At 35.2% G+C, this 21,208-nt stretch overlaps 1 protein-coding gene across 8 annotated transcripts in view; it reads right to left on the minus strand.

The window, feature by feature from the left end:
* Nucleotides 1-21,208, minus strand: part of KHDRBS2 (KH RNA binding domain containing, signal transduction associated 2) — a 392,474-nt gene that overhangs the window by 289,796 nt on the left and 81,470 nt on the right. The gene's annotated exons all lie outside the window — the stretch shown is intronic.

Consider the following 21,208-nt stretch of genomic DNA (forward strand, 5'->3'; position numbering starts at 1 on the left):
CAGCTATAGTGTATCATTCTGCAACACAAAAACATGTTTGTAACAACTTAAGGCCAGAAGTGCATTAGAGAGAATGATATCTAGACAAACACATAATCATTGCACGTACTGTACTATCTAAATTAATATAAAATAAAAGATATAAATCAAAACAGGTAAAGAAACAATAAAACTTTTTAAAAAACCTACTACCATACTGACCAATCCCATCAGCATAATACATAAAAGTTTTGGCTTTTTGATTCTTTTGTTTTGATGTATATTCAACAATAAAACATCAGTCATTCCTATGAAAAAAAGAGAATTAAAAACTTACACACAAAATTTGGTAATTTAATACCTTCATGAATATTTACGAAGTAGGTAGATAGAACAACAGTACTCTTATATACATATATGCTGTTTACATTTTATAATGCTTTTCATAGTTTTTTTCTGCAACAATTTTCCACTAATAATCCTGAAAATATATATTTAATTACACTAATTATTTGCATTAAGTGCATTTAAGGCTTTTTTCCATTGCATTTATTTAATTTCTTGGGGTTTAAGTGAATGAACGTCAGTTAACACGTACTGATAACACACATCCTCTTCTAATGAATTTATGAAGTCAGTGCTGTTTTAGCAGCTTGTTAGCATTGACATATGTAATGGAGATACACAGTTATTGTCTACAAGCAACTCACCAACACTTGGAGAAAGTCACCCTTCGGACATGCACATGCTTGGCTGAAAGAATTACTATGCCTTGATGTGTTACCTGATACTGCAGGAATAGGCCAAGAAGAAAACAGGATTTATTGGGAAGAAAACAGCAGTTTCTGAACATACAAGATTTCAGCTCCAAGTGTGAGATGCACATGATGCAACCCTAATGGTCACTGTTACTTCTGTCCACAGAACCTAACGCACTACCCTACACACCATTTGACCAGAAACCCTCAAAATGCCAACTTTGCAAGGGTTATGTTTACCAAATAATTTTAGTGTCTTTTTAAAACTGAAGTTAAATTTTGAAGAATATATGTCAAAAAACCATTCTGACAGGGAATACTTAACTTTCATTTCTGATTTATACAGTTTACATTGTACCTGAGTGGGAGGCAGATTTTTGAATAATTCAGTGGTGAGAGCCTCTATGTGAAGAGAAAGATGAGGGATGTGAGGAATTAGTAAGAACACCACATACATGTCTCAGTGTCTGAGAATGGTAAACCCACAGATGCACAAAGTATAGGAGCCCACTAAAGAGTTGCATGGACAGCGCTCCTGAAAATGAGAAAACCCTTAACAGAGGATGCAGAAAATACTACAGTGAACACTGGAGTAGAGTCAGAAGAAAAGAGTTATGTTGTGTGACTATCAGTATACACGCAAATGCACAGCTATATCCATGGATTAAGAAATTCTTTACTCTGTAATTTACCACATGTAGCTAGGTACATAAAACAATTTGCAGGACCTGTAATATTAACCCCTATACCTAAGAATCTCCGCAATATCCATTTCTCCTTCCTGCTACAATGCATTATTAAAGCATTTAAAGAAAAAAAAATGCAATATTATTTTTTTATTTCCAGAGAGAAAAATGTAACTGAAAAGAATGACGGTGTCATTATGTATATCATACATAGAAATGCTACAAATATACAGTCAGGACAGAACAATACATATAGACAAGAATCCACATAATCTGTTGTTAAGGAAACATATAAAAGAAGAGCTGAGTATTATAGGGAGATAAACTGTTCTACCTGAAATAGATGGGAAGACAAGAGTGTGAGGGACAAACAAGAAAAAGATGGACAAAACAAACGTATAATCAGGTGTCAGCTATATAATTAAAACAGAAAGTAAAAGGGCAACACCTGTTATGCAATCTGGCTTCTATAAAGTTTTACAACTAGCAAGAAGCCAAGAGAAAAATGGTGCCCTTGGTATCACTGGGACTGTATCTGCTGATGATTTAGCGCTTCACATGCACAGTGCAGCTTTAAGGTTGTGCATTACACACACATAATTTGCTATGCACAGGTATAGGCAGGTGTCTTGTCTGATTTTGAAACATATCTGAGGAAGCAAGGAACGAACTCCCTTTAAAGCAATAGAAGGGTCTGTATAGATCATATCAGGCACCTAACAACCCAGCAAACGCCTACCTATAGCCACCTAACAGCTTGCAAAACCAGTCATACATACACATTAGTAGCTACTTTCCAGCAAGAGCATCAGCAAACAGCTATCAGACAAAGTGCACTAAGGGATGCTAAGCAAGAGCACACAAAGGTCTGCAAAGTGAGAGAGGGACTTACAGTGGTTAACTCTCAGCTACTTTATCACTGAGAGGACAATTGCTGCTTTGGTTTGCGTGTCCTGTAACTCAGGACAGCTGATAAAAAGTAATTAATTATACATTGCTTATGATGTATAATTTATAATTTCAGCTCCTGCTGAATGCTAGTTTACAGCCTCAAAAATTGCTCTCATAATTACTGCCTTACTAGACAAACAACTGTCATTAGCAGTGGCCAATGGCAGGTGAACACGGACGGCTGTTCCCATGCAGATGCAGAGGTCTGGCAGCCTCATGTGTGCTGCGTCAGTGCTGCTTCCCCTTGTGAAAATTCATGCAGGTCTCATGCTTGCAGCTGGCTCCATACAAAGGTAATGATGGGCTTGGGAGAGCAGAAAAGTGATTTTTAGTTTCTAGTTCTAGATTTCCCTAACCAGTGAGATGAATATATGTGGGGAATTTTCACAGTCACACAGAATTGAGAAGGACCATATGGATCACGGAGTCTGAATACAGACTTAATACTCCACGGTAGCCCACAAAATATCTATTTCTCCTACACACAAAAAGACGCAAAACAGTCACTAACATCCTATGATAGACTTACAGTAGTCCTAGTTGAAAAGACCAGGAACCAGAAACCACAGTATGCGCAAGAGGCAGAAGAAAACAAAAGCTCTCAGAAAAATACAACTATTAGAAAAACTTTAAAAAATATTTTAAAAGGATCATGGAATGGATGTTGCCAGCCCTCCTGTTATCTCCTTTTAGCTCTCCATTTTGCAATAAATTTGTTTTCAGCTCTAAAAACTTAAGTGTACCACCCTGTCATACAGATTGATGTCTCCTAACTTCCAGTGTATATTGATATTAAACTGGAGTTTGGAAGACTACTTCTATGATACATAAGGCTTGCTTACAATTATTAAAAAAAAAAAAAAAAGGGAAAATAGAAAATACTTTTGATGCTTGCACACTTTGTCATCTATAAAGTTTAAAGCCTGTCCATTTTTATGGAATGCAGCTTTAAAGAATGCCCTGTTACACACCTAAGAAAGAAAAAGACACTGAGATACTTCAAAGCTTTTAAGAGGTAAGAAAAGAAATATGGAGTAGCAGTAAAACATTACTACTCTTCTTTTTGCAGAACACAATAGCATGAACAATTGAAAAAGGACACCTTGAAAAGAGGTTGGAAGCTTTAAAAAAGAACCTAAATTCAAGCTTTTTAAGACTTAAGGATGTATTTCACTGGTTTGTTAAACGCTTACAGCTACCTGTTTAAATATTCTCTGTTCCTTCAAACTTAGGAGTCCAGTTTGTGATTCTTTGACTTCGGGTAGCCTGTTCAGCTTAGTAACATGACATCCCAAATTTTCAATATTTGTTCTAAGACTGTTTACAGAAAAACTTTAACCATCAGTACAATGCATTGAATGACATTTCAAAGGAAAATGATGGAAGAAGAGATGCAAAGAAAGGGAGAAGAAAATTAGTTGTCTTACATGAGGAAGTAATTTATGCAATCAACTCATCATTAAGAGTAAGGATACGAATTCTCCCCTTCCTTGAAAAAAGGCAATCAAGATCTAAAGGCATAGGTAAAACATTCAGGAATCCCCAAGAGTTATGCATACATTTGTACAAAATAAGGTTGGACACAGTGCACTAACTAGGGTTTCTAATCCATTGTTTCTTGTTAAAAATACAATAAGATTATTATAAATTAACTGAAATAATAAATTTATTTCATTTGTGTACCAGAATGGTAGTCTGGTAGTCACCGCTTCTGCTTGCCTCAGGGGGGCATATGAGTAAGCTCATATTTGAAAGTCTGACCCAGAAGTGAAAATTCTGCATTTCCCATAAAATTATCTAATATACATCAAAAATGTATTTCAGTAAATACACCTAGTCTTGTGCTCCCAGCTAAGTGAGAATAGACCCCTCGCCACATACTGTAGTTATACATGTCAACATGCTGTGCTGATTCCGGGGAATAAATACTGTGGTACTGAACTACTGATGATTTATACTGTTAAAGATTATTTTAAATACTATTTGAGTATCCTTGCTGCAGAGTCCTTGTATACTTTCTGTAGATTGCATAAGCACATCTGATGTTGCACATCAAGTATATATAGTTACCTTAAACTGTTTCCAGGCCATGGTCTTAACTATTATTCACATATGCATACTACTCAACTATGCATTATATTACATTCAACTCTAGCACACTTTATCATATGTAAAGCATTAACGTAAAAGAGACCAATATTTAAGCTTCTATACAAGTTAAATGTTTTTTTTACTTTCTTGACTTATTTGTTCTGTATAATTACTATGTATTTCATCAAAACATTAACAAGAGACAACTCTCTTACAAGAATGATAAATACAATGTATGTGACTTATCACCTCATGATTAATAGGGTCTTTTTTATTCATGAAGTTAGATGTCAGACTCAGCTGAAAAATGTGTATCATCTTGTATGTATTTATTCCAAAGCCTAGTAAAATTGCTTTACACTGCTACAGATGGATACAATAACAACCACTTTTCACTGTTTTTTGAATTAACACAAGATGTATGTCAAATGATGACCTTAAACTTCCTGTGTTGGAAATTTCATTTAAAACTTGACAAATATACTGGATGCCAGAATAACGTAGTAATAACAATTCACATAAAATCTGCTACATCTTCTGACCACACTCCTAAAAATATTCCCTGAAGCTTCAAAAGAACCATTGGTCTTCTGTACCTTGGAAAGAAAAACAGCACAATACCTTCTTTGTCTCCTCATCATCTTTTCAGTTCTCCTTTCACTAGACTTAGAAATTTACTTTTCATTTAAAAGCAGTACGCTCTTTTCCTTACTGGACTTACTGGAAAGTTAGTTGACAATAGCTATTAGAAGTCTGTTACTGCTATTCTGTAAGTTTTGGAGACTATTCCTCCTTTCATAAAGAAAAAACATTTAGGATATGTCCATGTGTATCACCGCATCAAAACAGAATACCTCATTCTCCCTATAAGAAATATAACAGAGTAATAATGAGCGTTACGGAAAGATATTAGGTGAAAAATGTCTAGAAATCAAAAGGGACAGTTTATAGGTGTATTACAGTATCTCTTCAGTCCTATACCTGCTGGTTGCACTGGCTGATAAACATCCAACTTTACCTTAGCTCATTTATTGAGTAATTAATAGACTCCAGAGACCAGGAAATCAAGTAATAAAAAAGTGAAGAAATGTGCAGGTTGTACATTTAGTGAATCAAATCTTATATATTTTTATCATTCAAGCCCTGAAAGGAGTATTTGATATTTCTGACACACCTGTTACATGCAGCTATAGTACCAGACTGAAATAGCCTATGTTTTCTTTCTATCTTCCTAGATATAAAAGTATGGGAGAGGAAATTATTCGGAAAATGAGAAACAGCATACTAACTGAAGAAAAAAAAAATATTTCTAATTTACTTATTTATGTTAGAGACTGTATTTTTCAAACAGTTTTCAAGTTATTTGAGGTAGAATAAAGGCTTTGTTACTACAGGTTTTTATTTAGGTTTGTTGGGGTTTTTTTACTTTCCTTACTATAAGTGAAGTCTTTTTTCAGTAAAAAAAATATCTATTTTTATGCACTCTACGCATCCTAAGAACACTCCCACTGTCTTTAGTAAAACTAAACAGAACATGTAAAAATCTAAAATTTTTGCAAGTCTTTGCAGTGCCACCATCAAATTCCTAGTATGTCATTAATCTCAAGTTGTTACACCAATACATAAGAAATATTTACTTTTAATGTTACTTCAGGATATTATCTGGTTCCAGAGTGATCTCATTTTGACCAACATCCCCCCACCCCCAACCCAACAAACTTTGTTGTGATAAAGGTCCCCTCAGTGACTTAATTTGTCACTGTATGACATCATCAACGTATAACACACATCACTGTATGACATTAATGCAGTCTTCACTTACAAACAGATGCCTACAGTGTTAGTATTCAGTGTATTTCTTTTCCTTAAGCATCATATATTTTAAATGTAACAACGTGATAAGTAAGAAAAAAGCAGGCTACCTATCCAAATACCAGTAAAAATACAAATCATTCCAGATGTAGTCATTCCCTGTAAAAACTGAAGAGCAGTGATGCATACAGGGCATCTGATTATGGTCAGCTGGCAACAGAAACTCTGATTTGGAGGAAAAACTTACTCCCATTGCTCAAGAGCACTTCAAAACTGCCCAGCCTTGTTCCACAGTAAGAAATGGGAGTCTGTTCTTGGGATGCTACATCCAATGGGAGCCTGTTCTTGGGATGCTACATCCAAACCATTTTATCATGAACATACCATGTATTGGATGGGATGCATCTATCATAGCTGCAAAAACACAATGCAAAAGCAGAATGTTAAGAATCAAGGGGGGGGGGGGGGGAATACTTTTATGCTTTGCATTTTTATATCTATTTAATCACACTGATAAGAAATATTACAGAAGAACATTACATAGTAAGATGAAGAAGAAGCAGCTGGGTCTCAAAATAGCTCCCAGAATTCCATTATATACATTTTTCATTTTATACATCTGTATCTGTATACCACCTTTACAACAGCATCACACTGATAGCAGTTAAACTAGTACATTGGGAAAAAAAACCCTGAAGCTTGATCCTTAGCAACATCAAAGTAACTACTGACAGAGTGCTAAAGAATATTTCATGGAACAGCTGAAGTTAACAGTGACTACCAGGAAAAACCGAGACCAAGTATGAGTGCTGCTGGTGCAACAACACGGTAACTTACAACTCTCTTTAATTTGTCCCAAACCTTGGTTGTAACAGTTGTAATATGGCTCATATGTCTTTCTTAAATGCCTGAACTATCTTGTCCTACACCCCATTAGTTCATCTCCACCATCCTATATCAGGAAATTAGCCTGTAAGCAAAAGTGATTTTTATTTTCTCACTGTCACAAAATAAAGCCATACATATGCCTTTTTGGGGTATAAGAGTGGAAGATGACAGTGATCCAGCTTTCGAGAGATAAGGATATTTGGTTTTACAATAAGAATGTAGGAGAATATTTCCTTTAGAAAAAACAATCTATCTTGTCATAAAAGACGGATGTTATGCACAGTCTACTGTGGTTTTGGTTTGGGTGTTTTTTTGTTTGTTTTTGTTTTGTGTTTGTTTTTTTGTTTTTTTTTTTACAGGGTAGCACTAGACATGAATAACCTAGTTTTCTTATGATTATGTTTGGTAGCTTGTGCAGCTTTTCCATACTGTCTCTATGCAATGCAAATCCTTCCCAGGCTGCTGGCAGTGGTAAAATTAGCCATATTTTCTCAGTTGATAAGTCATAGGAATTGCTCATCTTAAAAGGCTGTTGTATATGTATGCACACATGTGCATGCTTTATGCAACAAGCATTTGGTTTTCAATATCTTTTATCCCATACTAACTTTCTTTAATGTTATACAGAAATGTGGAAACAGAAGTGAACCTATGAGCTGTTGCCTTCAGAAAATGTATAAATATCAGGGAATAAAACCTCTGTTTATAAGGTGTAAGAAGACACATGGGCCAAGAGAGTGCACACTGTCAAAAGAACACCTTTAGACGAACAACTGAACTGGAGAGGCTTTTCCAATTATTTTAACGTTTCTGATCAGGTTCTATATTTAGGTAGTACTTCCAAGAGCACAGTAACTACCATTTCTTAGGTGGTTTTATTTTATTAACTTCAGAGTTGAGGTTGCTTTCTAGCCAAAAAGACAAAACAGTGCCTTTATGAAACCTATTTATATGTGAACATTTAGGATTAAATTAATCAACCTGGAAGACCCTGTTTTTCTCTAAGCAAGATTCTAGTCTTATAAGGATGAAGTAGCATTGTAACCCAAATCATCTACAACCAACATAAGTGCTTTCAGTAAAAAAAAAACAAACAAAAACAGACCTAAAAAAAACCCAAGAAAAAAACCACCAAAAAACCACAAAACTCAAACACTCTTTTACTGAATGCCTCCCTCTAAAATTGCACATCATACTGTCTGTGGGGTTTGGGGGAATGCAGGGGACATAGCTGGGATGGATTCCTTTTCAGGGGGATTCCTTCTCTTTTTCCTTCCCTCTCTGACTGAAGGGGTTTGTCTCACTGTTGTTCCAGCATTACCTTTAGACAAACTTGACAAGCATAAAAAGGGCAAGGAATTCACAGGATTTTTAGTTTCCAAAGTACTTTAATGATTGATCACTTTGTTAAGTGACCAATTCAAAGTCAAACTGTTATCTCCAAAAGGACTTCTGAATCTTCTTCTCCAGAACATAACTATCTTCCCCTGTGGTACCAGTTAATTCATCCCTTATGATCCCATTTGCAGTAGAAAGCTCACATGCATAGATGTCTTATGTTATCAGCATTCATTTTCTTGCTGACTAAATAGGCATTTTGAGATTACAGCACTCCTAATACATCAGAAATGCAAATAAAAAAGTCATATATTATTTAAAAATAGCCTTGTTTCTTCATTGTGCTGACTATCTGCTATGAAAAGTGATTTGTTTGGCAGTTTTCTCTTGCCAGTTGTTATATGAACCTAACCAAGTCTTTGCAACTGCTTACATAATAAGGCTCTTATACTGGTATCACTTTATTAGTTCCTGTCTCTATTCTCAATACTACTTTTTGATACTAGGAGAAAACAAAGATTTATTTTTATTTCCTAAATTCCTTTGGATCATATGCTGGGCCTTTGTATAGACTAAAACCCTAGCAACGTTATCTTGGACAGAATTAAGAGTATTTTTAAGTATGAAACAGCTATGGGCACTTTTGACCATACCTAAATTACCTTTAGATTTACTAATTACTTACTGTTAACAATGAAAATACGAAAGCACTGAAGCTTACTTGAATTACTCAACCCACTCAGAAATCGGAGTCTGCAGCTGTCAAGCCCTTACTGAACTCTGAGCTATTGCAACCACATTACTTGTTGGGGGGCAAACAAAAAGACAAAAATACCAAAAAAACCTATCAAGCTAATTTAAAGATAACTGGTGTGTTTTAATGGCCTGCAATCAAATACTATTTGAATGTTTTCTACCTGTACAACTTCTCTGCGCCATCTGGTCCACAGCTTCACTGTCGTCATGCTCATGAAGTTTCTCCTTTTATCCAGCCTGAACATTCCTTGCATGCCCACTGTCTCTTATCCCCCACCATGCACCACTGTGAAGGGTCTCCTTCTGTCCCTCTCCTTTGTCTGTCTTCATGTACGCTAGGGAGGCTGTTCTTAGGTCCTTTGGAGACACTTCTTCTCCTGACTTGTTCAGCCCAGCTCCCTTAGCCTCTCCACACAGGGAAGTGCTCTAGCCCCTGATGATCTTGGTGGCCCTCAACTGAACTCACTCCAGTTTGTCCATGTCTGTCTTGTATCTGGAGAGTTAAAACTGGACACAGGCATGTAGGTAATCATTTTGTATTGGCAGCCGATGGACATATCGATTGCTCCATCATTCCTTTCCTAGCCTATGTATATCTTATATTGAATGTGAAGAAAGTCTTTGCACTCTCACTCTAGAGCAGATTGAGTCAACTTGCTCACTAAGCAGACAAATCCAGCACTGTGGAGCACTGATGTGCACCTAGCTCTGCTCTTGCAGATACAACTGACTCCAGGTACTTGGTCTGTGAGCTTGAGCCTAAGCCTACCAAAGCACATCCTTGCAGAGACACGGCATGTTCTGCTAACCAGCTCCCATGACAAAAACAGAATTTCCTCTCTCTACCGATAGAACAATCATGACAGGATTTGTAGAGATTCCCTCTTCCCTATATCTCACCCTTCAGGTATATCCATGGGAGAACATATTTTCTGTTCCCATTATCCTATACGCTATTATGAAATGAAATACTTCGGAAAAAGGAGGCAGAAAACAGAGAAATTACCTGAAAAGTAGAAAGCTCTGTTTTCCACTTTTTTCCCCTCTATCATCTCTTTCCTCTAATGATATTACGAACAACATGATGTTAAGTGCTTTGAAACTCATCTTGCCTTTTTATGCTAGTATGATTTTTGCAATCTCAAAAAATCTGACAAATGTAATTATGCTTGAAAGAAATAAACCATCTCTTCTTGGAGAGGCTGAAAGAATACTAAAATGTGATCTGGACTAGTGCTAAGCTAATTACAGTGACACCACTCATGCCTTCAGAATTCTGTTAGTGTCAGCACTTACATGATGAACCCCTCATTTCTGTGGTTTATAACTCTATTCTACATCAGTTAGCTACTCTTATGGCAGTGCACAACACTGTTGTTAATGGCTTCATTAGTGACATTCTCCTAAAATGGCTGAAATTTCAGTTTAAAATTTTCTAACACCCTAGTCTGTGACACACTGTAAATCACAAGCAACTTGTGACTGAAGTAAGACAACGCAGTAACATAAAACCCATCCAAACTGTGATAGATATGCTTGAATTTTAAAATGTGTATTTTGCAAATTTTGGATACAAGAGCTATTGTACATACTCATCACCTTCAGTATCTTCACACTCAGATATATTAGGAATTGCTGGGAAAGAAGTGAGGTTTCCAAGAAAAAAGCCTTAATACTATTATGAGTAAGAATAGTTTTATAAGCACTAGAAATCAAATTAAGTTTTGGCAATGTAGTCACCATACATCAGTGTTACAAGTTTCACATGTGAAGACACTTGTCCAGCAAAAATTTGTTGAGCATTCTGATACCTGTAAAAGCAACATGACAAATTCACTGGAAACACTTGAGAATGCAGAGTCTCAGATCCGAAAACTAGCAAAACAAAAAAGCACTGTCTTGCACCATGCTGGGATACGACATAAAATGTAACCTTATATTATATCTGCTTGTTATTCATATATAAAGCTCTGCATTTGCAGTATCTAGTACTTATGTAAGAAATTGAGCTAAAGTTTTACAGCTTAGGCAAAAAAATTGCTCTTTCTTTCAAGGGCCAATTTAACTCAATCCAGTATTTAAAGCAAGATGATACAGAGTAGGCTAAAGCAGGGATCTCTTTTATCCAATCTGAAACAACATTGCTGGTATATCAGAGAAAGAAAAAAGAAAATAAAAAAAAAGACAGAAATAATCCCATATTGGTAAAGCAGTAACAAATTGTTCTCTTTCAGAAAGAATTTTTTTCCGGCTCTCTGCAACCCACCAGTTTGTTTCTCATTAAATGACAGAGAAATAGCTTATTCAAAATTAAAACTATATTTCTCTAATTCCTAAGGTTCATTATTATCATTATTGAATGATTCTCTATACCCTGTATAATTTCTTTTTTAATATTTCATTAAGCATTGCTCCAGTGATTTTTCCTCAGTTAAAAATAACCATCTGGAGAAAATGTAATTCTCTGTTGCTGAGTTGACAAACAATAAACAGTTTCTCTCATCAGACACTAGATGGTTTATCAGCTTGGAAACCAGTGATTAGTAAGCAAATGGTGTGCAATCATGCTATGTATGCCATGGTGTACACTTCCTGCAGTAGAATAATTCGGGTGTGATAGTATTTACCTTAGTGCTACTTACTCCTTACCCAAATAACATGACTATGATCTCAGAAGGTACATGGAAATGTATCTTTGCTATATTCAACACCCATTCCAAATCTATCCTACTGGAACAAAACTGTGATTTCATATCTAGGAAAAGTGATGGAAGAATTGCCTCTCCCCATCCTTTTTTTAAGAATGCATGAGTGACAGCACTGTGCATTGCTGCCTTTCTTGAAATAAGATGCAGGGCATGGTTTCCGCTCAGTCTGTAGTATTTTCCTTCTGACTTTCAATCCCAAACCATAAAAACACAATAGTTTCTGAATAAACCTGCGGTTCTACTAATAATTGAAAAACTAAATCTATCAGCAGGCTTGCAATTGATTCTTTGAATTCTTGAGAATATTTATATACTGATGCTGCTACTGGGCTATAAAGGCTGAAAATGGAAGACACATCTTTAATAAGTTTTAGTACAAGAAAATATATATTCTAATAAACCCCTGAAAGATATATTTATGATACAGTGTTCTCCAAAATTAGCACAGATCCTTTGCGTGCTCATCATATGAAAGCATCAAGTGTTTATTCTGTTTGCTTAAGGTGAGTAAAAATAAAACAGGAAAGAAGCATGCTGAGGTCAAACACACCCTAGGCTGAATAGCTGCAACTCAGCAAGAGAGTGTTTTGAATCTAATTTTTTTCATGACCATTGTCCTCTATATAGCAACACATAATTATGTTTTAAAGATCTGATATGTGGGAAGTTTGAGAAATAGGGCAGAAGCCACCAAAATCCATGGGAAGTTGCAATGGAGCTACAAAACCATTCAAATGACAATCTTGAGGAAGGAAATCCTTGTCACTAAACTAGTCCAGACAGAGGCACGTTCACACTGCTTGGGGCTCACTGGCTCTGGAGAAGGCTGTTCGTATGCCTCTCTCACTGTACTTGGCCTAGGCTTTCTCTGTGCCCTGCGTGAGGAGATAAATCACCCACAAGTTTTCAGGTCATGTGCTTTCCAAGCCTTTCATAGGGAACCAAGGCAAGGTGATCATGCATCTTGTGCAGTCTTTTTCCCTAGTAACGACTGACCTCACCTCAGTTTGAGAGAGGACGCTATTTCAAAAACAAGTAAGTTCTTTTAAGTTTGGAGAAAGCATGGAGCTGGATAGGACATGTTCAAATTAAGGCAAAGGTTGTCATAAACCCGTAACAGGTCTGAAGATTCACAGATGAGAAAACTTCTGTTACCATACTGCCATTGATAAAATGTCAAACGCAGCTCACAGGTAACCACAAGACATAGATGTGTAGAAATAGCTTCTTCAGTTCCAACGTTCAAGAAACTGGTTGTGTATTTAGGTACTGTTGAAACCTGAATTATTCCATGATGTATTATGTCCTGCCTAATCATTAGGTCTATTCCAAAGGGACAGATGCAGAACATTAGCTTTTGTTTTAATATTTTATAAGGAATTTTCAAAATTTTTACTTAACTTTAGGTGAGAGTTATTATAAATTACATTAATGACTAATTTGAAGTGACCTTGTAACCCAACTGAAGAGAGGGAAAAAATCCTGAAAAGGCACATAACAGATTTCATTTTCAGCTTCAAGAGGCAGAAACATTCTTCAGAAGTGTTTGTATAAGACCAAACAATACATTGGATTTCAAAATTGATTAGTTCATGCCGATTCTGCGCTTACAACATATTTAATCAGTTTAGACTAGAACAGCAGAGGCATATGAAAAAATTACGAGCAACTATCTGTTGCAGTATTTCTAAAGTGCCCGTTGTGTGTGTGTGTGTGTGTGGGTCCTCTAAATATTAAATCTTTTTTCAAGTTTGAAAGGAAGTAATTCTTTGTTTTAATAGCAACATATGCAAGTTTCTAAGACACTCTTTAAACCCTACTATTTCACTTAAAGTTATCAGTTTACTACTCTTTAATTCTCTGGTAACGCCCAAGTAGACAGATCGTCTATAAAGGAAAAAAAAATAGCATACGATATTCATACTGTACTAGATTTTCTTATTAAAATACATTACTACTATTACTAACAATGATAATGCGAGAAAGTACCACAACTAAAAAAAAAAAAGTGATTATCATATCCTGTATGATAGCAGCTTTTCAAATTATATTGGATCTGGCTGGCTGGAGTTAATTTTCTTCATAGCAGATGGTATGGTATTGTGTTTTGGATTTGTGAGCAAAACAGTGTTAATAACACACCAATGTTCTAACTATTGCTTGCACAGCTTAAAGGCCATCTCTGTTTCTCACCCTGCCCTGCCAGAGAATAGGCTGGGGATGAGCAAGAAGCTGGAAGGGGACACAGCTGGGACAGCTGACCCCACCTGATCAAAGGGATATCCCAGACCATATGATGTTATGCTGAGCAATAAAAGCTGGAGGAAAGGAGGAGCAGCAAGGGGGGATGTTCAGAGTGATGGTGTTTGTCTTCCCAAATTACAGTTACGCATGACAGAGCCCTGCTGTCCCGGGGATGGCTGAACACCTGCCTGCCAGTGGGAAGTAGTGAATGAATTCCTTATTTTGCTTTGTGCAAATGAATGCTGTATTTGCTTGCACGTGCAGTTTTTGCTTTATTAAGCTTTATTAAACTGTCCTCATCTCAACCTGCAAGTTTTTGCTCTTTTACCCCTCCAGTTCTCTCCCTCATCCCACTGTGGGGGAGCGAGCAAGCAGCTTATCTGGCTACCCACAACAAAAAGACTTTCCAGCTGTTCTAAATTTCTTGCAATAAATATTTTAGTTTACACTTACAGGAAAAGCATCTTTCTCTTTCATCAAGATATAGCATAATATATATTTTATGCATTCTGTTCTTATGTAAATTGCCACATTATACAAACTGTCTTCCACAAGATACATTTCTTTCTTATTGTCTACGAAATGATAACAGACTTCTGTGTATTTTTAAACTTGCTATATATATATTAAAAAATTGTGTAAAAGAACCAGTTTAAAGTATTTTTTTCTACTGCCTGCAATTTTAAGATGTTGATGTTATAAATGCTAACATAACTGGTAACTCATCCTCTTAAAAGCTAGCAGAAAAAAAGGAAATAGCAACTCAAGCAAAACCAATCACAAAGTGAACAAGCTTTTTGATCATTGGCTTACTTCTGCTCCTACTGAGGTCAAAGGTACTTTGATAAATCTCACCCTAACTAATGGTCCCCTTTATATTTCTCATGAAGCATATGTCCAGTTTGAAACTTTTACTCAATCTGATTCACTGTGTATTTAGAGACAAAACTTAATTTTCAGTATTCACTACCCTTTTTAGTCCTTAAGCATCAATACAGGTAAGTGGAAGTGAGCTAGATTCTCTTATCATAAACCCCCAAAAGACTTGCTTGCTGAACTCCCCTCAGTTTCCAAAAGCTAAGTCCTCTGAAAATGCTGAACTTGCACTAAGACAGATTTTGGTCCAAAAATCCTCAATTAATACAAACAGCAAGGCAGAAACAATGCTGCTGTAATTGCAAACAAAACCCCAAATACCTTTCGGTTTAGGTGGAGTGCAACTCTGCAATCAATCACGCACAACCTTTGTACATGAAGTCATGTTCCACTTAAGAATTGTCTGTTAATGCAGACTGAATTCCTGCCTGCCCTCAAACTTATTTTATTAAAGTGGTATCATGAATTACATTTTTGATCCTTTTTTTTCCCCCTCCAATAGAAGTAATAAGAATAGAGAGGAATGCGAGTTTTGGTGGCATAGAAAAGGAGTGACACAACCAACATTCTCACTAGGAAGTGACTAGGATTTGTCTGTTTTCCACGCTGCTGCTAGCAGCTACCATTTCTCTTCTGCTGATCTTTTTACTTCATTTCCTTGTTATGTTATGTTTTCCAGCCTGTCAACTCCTTGGAGCAAGACCAATTTACTTACTGAGCATGCTAAGTATAACAGGTGTCTCCAACTTAGTTTTGGCCTTTGAGTGCTCTGTGATAGGAAATGTTAATTTATAACTAGTCTAAAAGCCTACCTTGAAATACGCAAGGCATTACTGTGCTCCACCATAACAGCACAGATAAGTCCTTGTAAATAACAAAATATCAATGTAGTGCCCCTGTTTGTAATTTTAAGGATGAGTTCAAGGAAGAAAACAGTAAAAGCTAGAGGTATAACTATATATATGCACATATAAATGAAGAAAAGACACCCTGCAAAAAATCTTTCAAAAATTACAGAGTTAAAAGGGGAAAAAAAAAAAGTCCTTTAATGTTGGGAATATTTTTTGTGCCATTTGTTTTTAATAATGTTGCAGCTGGTTTAATTATATTGCTAAAGATTTATATAGCCATGGATGGTTAAATGAAAGAGAGAAGCAAATCTCTACAATGTTGTCTGGAATACATGTTATTCTCTACAGTCAGGAACAGTTTTATAAAGTAACTTCTAAAGAGGTCTGCACAGAACAAAATTTCTAAGCATAACAAAGAGGTTAACTAATGTAGTGGGAGCTGATTTTAAGAGCAGTGTTATGAAAACAAATAAATAATTAACAAAAATAGGGACTTATTAAAATCAAGTTACTTTCTGTATTCAATTGAGAATTCTGCAAGATTTGCATAGGCCCTGGAAATGCTGGAGTCCGGGTTCAACTCCTGATGGAAAAGCTAAGTAGAGATGGATGAAAGGTCAGGTCCTACATAAGTCAGAAAAGAAAAATCTGTGTGATGTTTTATTCATGTATTTTACTGGAAGTACAGTAAAGTACTTGTCCGAATTTTCCAAATAACCTGTTGTCATCAACAACAAGGAATCTTGTGTTGCAGGACACAAGATTCATATGTATTTTATTGTTTGTGTGCAGTTGGAAATACTGAAAACCTGTACTGAACAGCAGAATTGCATCACTCGTAAGAAAGTTTCAGAGAGGTAGAATGGGGTTTTGAGGTTTGAGAGAGTTTGCCTTTTGTCTTCAGTTGGGATACAGGAAGATACAGAGAGGGAAAAAATGAAGATAACTGCCTTTACACTTTTTTTTCTATTCAGGTGTTCACACACTTGATTTCACTTTTCAGAATTAGTTGGACATTTCATGTGTGAAGTGAATTAAAGCAAATGCCTTGGTAACAAACAACTATTTATTTGTAGCAAAGAAATCAATACTGAAGAACTGTAATTTGAATTTTGAAATATTTCTGTTATTGCATTTGAAATAAAATTAATGAAAATGGAAAATATAGATTAATAGGAAATTTGGTATAAAGCAAAAAAGAAATAGTATAAAGCTCAAAGACACCTTTTGTAATAATTAGGGCTTGGTCTTTCATCACTGAATTATTTTTATTTACGTACCTTTCCAAGAGATTTTTCTGAACCTTATGTACTAATCACTTGATGTAAATTTTCTGTAATAATTTTCTGTATACCAGTGACTCCAGAAACCAGAAATTTAAGTAAAGCATCAAGTACTATTAAATTCCAGATTAAACACAGAACATAAATTTTTACCCCTATTATTCTTGGTGTTGTGTCGTTCAGAGATTATAGGCGACAATTACACTTGAACATGAAAATTAAAATGGCCTTAAAAAGGAAGTTTGAATCCTTTCCCTAGATTTATAAAATAAAAAGCATTATTTTGTTACCAAGAGGTACGTTCAGTCACTTCATCAAGACCTGGTAGGGTTAGAAATCTTTCAAGATCTACGAGAAAGTATTCTTTATTTAAACAACTGTTCACGGCATCAATTTCTCTGCAGTACATTTTAACTAAATTAATAATTTTCTGCCTTTCATTGTACACGCTTCTTTTTAAAGCATTCAGTTGAAAAACAGAACAAGCGTAATCTTTGGTTTGTCAGGAGTCTAAATTCTAGTACCTTTCAGAGTATAAAGGATTTTGTTGTCTTACACGTGAGAAAAAAATATGCTGGTAGGGCAGGTAAAAAGTCCTATTCTGCAGTTAGACACTTAGCTCTGGGTTTTTTTATTAAAAATATTAGAGGTTTTTTGCAATCTCCTGAAATATCTCCAGGATTGAGTGACAGATCAAATTTTCCTTTTGCCTTATGCATCAACAAGGTCCTTATGTCATTACAGCAATATAAATCACAGTTTGAAGTCCCAGCTATTCACTGAGCTGACAGCCCAGGTCCCATTTTCCTTAGAAATTTCATATTTTCATGTCCATCCATCTAATGGATGTATCGCTGTATCTCTTTTTCTTCCTCTCTTACTTAAAAGGGAACTAAACACACAAATCATCGGGAGACGATTAATATGACAACAAGTGCTTTGAAAACAGAATTGCAACTGTCAGGTTTGAGAGAAGCAAAACATAAAAGAAGGAGAATGCTAAATTAAAAGAAAAATCACCATATTTGTTGCCTAAGCTAGATGTTAAAGACAGAACAACAGAAAGCTTACCCTTCAGAAGGGATTCTTTAGCACCAGTGAGTTTGTATGAGTCATTTGCTTGAAGTCATGGGTTTATGACATAAAACCAATATAAACAAATATTATTCAGCACTGACATATTTTTTAGTTTTATTTGAGTCTTTAAAGTAGTAAAAGATGCACTGCAATATTAAAGTGTGGTTGTTGGTTTTTTTTTTAATAAATACATACAGTTTCTTTTTCTGACTTGTCAGCTATTTTGGGTATCCACAGTTATAGCAAGCCAAAGTAATGAACAAAATAAGCCATCCCTTAATAGCTGAAATCCAGCTAAGCTGAAGGCAAGCACAAAAGGGACAGAATTTTACCAAAGTCAACCTCATTTTCACTTACACTGTGCACTGGAAAAGCTTGCAAACAAAACCTTTTTTTATTATGTGGTAGAGAAAGCTAAGATTTTAAACAAACCTTAAATTCTGGAACTGTACCAAAGGAACAAATTTGCAAAGCCAGCTTAACATGCTCCTTTCTTAAACAAGTTATCACAAAAAAGATGAGCATACAAAACAACAAAAGCCCATTTTCTTTCAATTCTCTTACCATATCTTCACCAGTATTTTACATCTTTCCCTTACAATCAATTGTATTTTTTCTTTTACGTTCATACCTGTATTAACATTCCAAATATACTGAACAGAAACATCTTGTTTCACTGTATGAAATCTACTGAAAAGTATACCAAGAAAGTAATTTCTTCTTTTCATTCCTGGGGAGAATAATAGTCATTGATCTGTCACAGCTAGGAGTCTTCTAAATTACTTCACTTTTTTTTTTTTGCTTGTATATTTTTAACATAGAATTGACACACTACAAAATACAGTAATTAACCAGGATAATGGTTAATGGGGGAAATCTCAGAAACAAGTCTCAACTCAGTTGATATATATCTTCTTGTCCTAAGAAATTTCTGCAATACTAATATAGACAGCCTCTTAACTTTTTAAGGGAAGGATACATTTTATATACATGTGAAAAGGTAATGTTTCAAGTTACTGAGCACCAATGAATTTTACCTACTTCATTAATTACATACTTGATATAATTGAGAAATGACTGATCAAGTGCTGACTTGTACCTGGAAAGGACTTTCATTAATACAGTCTTTGTGTTCAAACTCATTGGAATTATTTGTAATTCCATAGAGGACTATTTAAAACAAAGAAAATAACCCCATTGACTTTTGCTATATTTATTAGAAAGAGGAAAGGTACAAAACAAGTTCTTGTCCTGCAAATAGTTATTTTACCCAAAATTTGTTTCAAATACCCTCTAAGAAAGTTTTTAGTGGAGTCACTCTGAGGTTTAATGTATACAAAAGAAATACAGTACTTTGTTGTTGAAATCACCTGTGAATTCTATTTTAATGTATCACTGAGATTAAAATACCTTACAAGATTTTAGCTGAACAAATAAATTTAAAGAACAGTGTCTCCAACCTGACGTTATATATAACTCAAGTTTAAAAAATCAGAATGAGAAAGGTAAATTCAGTCAAGTCATTCACTACTCAAAGAACTCTCATGAGACAGGCAAAACAAAGAATATCAAGAACATGGAATTTAACTTAAATTACAGTATTCATCAACATGACCTTAAATCTCTTCCATAGAACCACATACCCTAAAACAGAGTGCCAGCCTTTCAAAGGGTAAGGGGATGGATTACATCTCTTTTTTTATTTTCCCCAAATATGGTAGTTAAATATGCAGGAGGAAGCCAGCAGGAGTTAGGATGCTGAGCCAGACCTTATTTCTGGACAAGACCATTGTTGCCCATCAGCTGAGCCCTTGCTCAAGGAAGAAACTTCATTAGAATGCATCCTCAGAAGTCTCAGAGCCTCACAGTTTGCAACTCTACAACATGGAAGTCATTCAGAAGACTCAACCTGCTTGTCATCTCTGTCACCATATCCTGGTAGTTAGCAGGACATGCTTCTAGTACCTTATATTTCAATAGTTTGCATTATCTAACAAACCAGTAGAGGGAAAATTCAAATATAATTCCATACTTAAACTGAGATTTTGTTTTAAAACTTCCTATGACTCACTCTAGCATCAGAGCAAATTGTAATTAATTTCATTTAGCATTACACTTACATAATCATATTCATATAATAAATATTCTATCCTCTTTAATATATGGACAAAACTGACTTTAACCAATAATCATATAATTAGAGTACTATTAAACACTGCCTTTTATTCAGAAGACATTGTTTTGATTTCTGTTCCTCACTGAAAAAAGAAGAGTTCATTATTTCCAAGTGTCATCAAGTCCAACTTCACTTAACCTCTGAGTCTTTAGTAACTAAGTGACTTGGAAAATTTCTTCTTTAATTAATTGCTGATTGGTTTTCTTCCACAATATGCAATTTCAATGTAACTGAAATTTAATAAAACTGGAAATTATTTATCTTGAATGTGAACTGTCATACTATTAAATAACTCAGTCTGACTTTAAATTTTTCCTTATTATTTCAAGTCCATTAGATTTAGACTAATTTACCTGTTGATAGATCAGGAGGAAAAGAAATACCAAACCAAGTTTTTACCAAATAAGAATTTAATTACCAGGAAGAGTAACCGGAAAGAAAACATGAAACCTATTTAAACTGACTTGGGTTCCTTCATCTTGAACATACAACAGTGATTTTGGGAGTTGAAGAGGTCAAAACCAAACCAAAGCTCAAAACTCAAACCAAAGTAACTCCTCTTTGTAATTCATCTGAAGAGAAAATGCTTACTAAAAATCCCAAGTTTTCCAGAAAAATTTCCATGACAATAACTGAAGGTGTAAATTACACTTGTTTGGGTGTTTTTACCCTAAGCCCTTACAGTAACATTACTCTCTGACAGCTAGGTATTGGCATTCAAATGAGAAATTTTG

This window comes from Falco rusticolus, chromosome 6 (assembly GCF_015220075.1).
Source record: "Falco rusticolus isolate bFalRus1 chromosome 6, bFalRus1.pri, whole genome shotgun sequence".
NCBI classification, from domain to species: Eukaryota; Metazoa; Chordata; class Aves; order Falconiformes; family Falconidae; genus Falco; species Falco rusticolus.